The sequence below is a fragment of the Cibotium barometz genome, chromosome 34 (genome assembly GCF_041138505.1).
Source record: "Cibotium barometz isolate CiBa-2024 chromosome 34, ASM4113850v1, whole genome shotgun sequence".
NCBI lineage: Eukaryota > Viridiplantae > Streptophyta > Polypodiopsida > Cyatheales > Cibotiaceae > Cibotium > Cibotium barometz.
Window position 1 is genome coordinate 33,066,243 of NC_141079.1, and position 2,937 is coordinate 33,069,179.

At 41.7% G+C, this 2,937-nt stretch overlaps 1 pseudogene; it reads right to left on the reverse strand.

The window, feature by feature from the left end:
- Nucleotides 1–1,721: 1,721 nt before the first annotated feature.
- Nucleotides 1,722–2,691, reverse strand: LOC147618938 (uncharacterized; annotated as a pseudogene).
- Nucleotides 2,692–2,937: the final 246 nt, after the last annotated feature.

Below are 2,937 nucleotides of genomic sequence, written 5' to 3' on the forward strand. Positions count from 1 at the left end.
ATGTTCAATTTTAATATTGTTTAATTAGCCGGGTATGGACGAATGCGAAAAAGCTAGAAATTTCCAAGTAGTGGTGCTAGATTTTCTCTTATGTCGTGCCAAACTTTATATTGTGTCATGCTGAATTATGAAAGCAATGTTCAATTTTAATATTGTTTAATTAGCCGGGTATGGACGAATGCAAAAAAGCTAGAAAGGCATTTGAGCGCCTACGGCTACTTACAGATGCGACTGGTCCAAATGAGCAGGCAAGGTTTGCTACGCGGATCTCTGAGTGGGCATCGGCTAACGGCAAGCAATGGAAGGACATAAATAAAGAAGTGTCCATAGATATGGTCAAGCAAATATGGCCCAGTGTGTCTGATGAGCAAATCCGCAAGGGCAGATTGAAGCTAGACAAGTGCATTGTGCCAGAGATTTGCACACATGCAGAGGCCATATACCTTGCATGCATAGGCAGCACCTTGAACCACACAGATTGCCCACTGTGGTTTGCAAAGATGCTTTATATGCAGTATGTTTTACAATAGCCAGTGGACTTCAGCAGAGCAAGACACCCAACAAAGCTATAGTGGACATCCACAGCACTGAGGCGGTAACTGTGTCACGTGAAGAGCTAAGGCATGCTCTAACCGGAGCTAGTATGCAGACCCATGATGCCATGGAGGAGTTGTAGACACAGCTACGACCACAAGGGCAGATACAAGCGAGACCAGAGAGTTGCAGAGGGATATAAAGCTACTGCGACGTGAGCTTCGTGACATGGAGGAGCAGCTTCAGCAGAGCAATCATGATCGAGCATCCCAACGCGCTGCAACCACCTCCACCTCACACACCGCGCTGCAACCACCTCACACACCGCATATGCCGAGACCTCCACCTCACACACCGCATATGCCGAGGGGCCCTACCCAAATTTTGCCCACTTCTTCCATAGCTGGAGTGGTCACTATAGCACATGGTCAACAAAGCTGCGTGTCATATATGTGCGGCGCCCATTGACGAGTTGGTATACTCAATGTTCAAAATGGAGAAAGACTATCAACGTCTGGTGGCTGGCACTGCTAGAGACTTGAATTTATCTTTGTAGAAGCTACATGAACGAATACTTATCATTGAAGCACAATTTGTAATTCTTGACTTTTGATTAAAAATGGATGTACCATACTTTTGATATAGTTGTCACAGTATTTGATGTATTTTGAATCTTGATGTATTTTGCATGCTACAAATGCGGTGATGATGTCAAGTCTTTAGTTCCAACATGTATTAACACTTGTAGTCTGAATATGTCAAATTTATGAGATAAGGAAGTGCAATGAAAAAGAAGCTCAAATTCAACTACAACTTCATATAGTGATGTACTAGGGCTAAACACCTAGTACAATTCTACATCAATTATGTCATGAATTCAAATGCTAAACACAAGACTTCTTACAATTCAGAGATTCAGGCAGCACAGACTACACAGTCATGCCTGATTGTAAAGCTGTTTAGGGTAAAACATAGTCATCTTCATTCCCAAAATGAGTACAATATATCCACGAGCTATAGGCTTCTAGGATTAATACATTGAACCTTAATAAGTATGCCTTCAACAAGTCTTCTAAACAGTTCTGCACTCGATAAAAATAATGGCAAAAATAGTCTAGTCTAACACTTGTTCTGCACTTCATAAGATGATATATCATATGTCTAGATCAGTGCTCCGCAATAATCTTCTATCGCGTGCTGGCGGCAGGACAATCATCCACCTCAAGATTTGCATCCAATTCAAAAAAACTATAGCCACCCAACTCACGGAAGTCTAGTTCTTCAGATGAAACCTCTTGCCCTAGCTCATTGTCCTTTTCAATGCTATCCACAGTCCACCGTGGTCTCTCCTCTTCATACTCTTCTGATTGAATCTTGCTGAGTAGCCTGTGATTGCAATACAAGTATACCAACTTCTCAGCACGATTTCTTAGAAGGCGATTACGAATAGTGGAGTGCACATAGCTGTAGGTACTCCAATTTCGCTCAGAGCTAGAGTTGGCAGCACACTGTGCAAGGACTCTGACAGCCAATTTTCGTAATGTAGGGACTGAAGCACCGTTCATGAGCCACCACCTCCAAGCTGGTTGTTCTGATGCAAGGTTTTGATTAAACTCAGAACTAAAAAGGCCCTCCTTTAATCTATACTTTGTTAAGTCAGTGAGACGGCTTGCACTTGATCATCTGCATTGCTATAGAAATTGCTGATCACATCATAAAAGTCTTCAATCACCTCTTCATCTAATTCGTCATAATCCATGTTCCAATACTCTGGATCAAGCAAGAAAGCAACACTGTGCAATGGACTGTGCGCACTGACCCATCGGGCATGCACATACTTATTTAAGATATCCCTCTTAGTTTTATTAAATGGTTCTTTCCATGGCTTTATCAAGCTATTTGTAGGCTCTGAAGGAGAGTTCAAACTTTCTTGAACATTGTACCAGCCCATATACACCTTTCCTATCTTGGCTAACTTTTGGTTAAATTGTCGCAAGGATAACATTACAGGCCTCATTACCAGGTATATATCACCCACATCAGACCAGAAATGTTTGTCATCAATGAGGACTTTCAAAGACCCCACCTTTGTTTTGACTGTACCGATTGCTGAGCTTCCCACCACTCATAGAAAGATGCACACACAAATGTCTCCATTATAGCATTTTTGTTTTGTAGCAAACTTTCCACCACGGTGTAGAAGTTTGCGCAAAACCTTGTTTTGCACGGTAGCTTTAGCATGGTAGTCATACATTGACGATACATATCTAAAACACGTTGTCTCTTCAAAATGAATTTCACCACCTTCCTTGAGTTGTCTATAATGCTTTTAAACCATGCAGTATCATCTTTCTTATACCAATCTTGCAACACAAGATTCAAGCTGTGTGCATTGCAACCAAA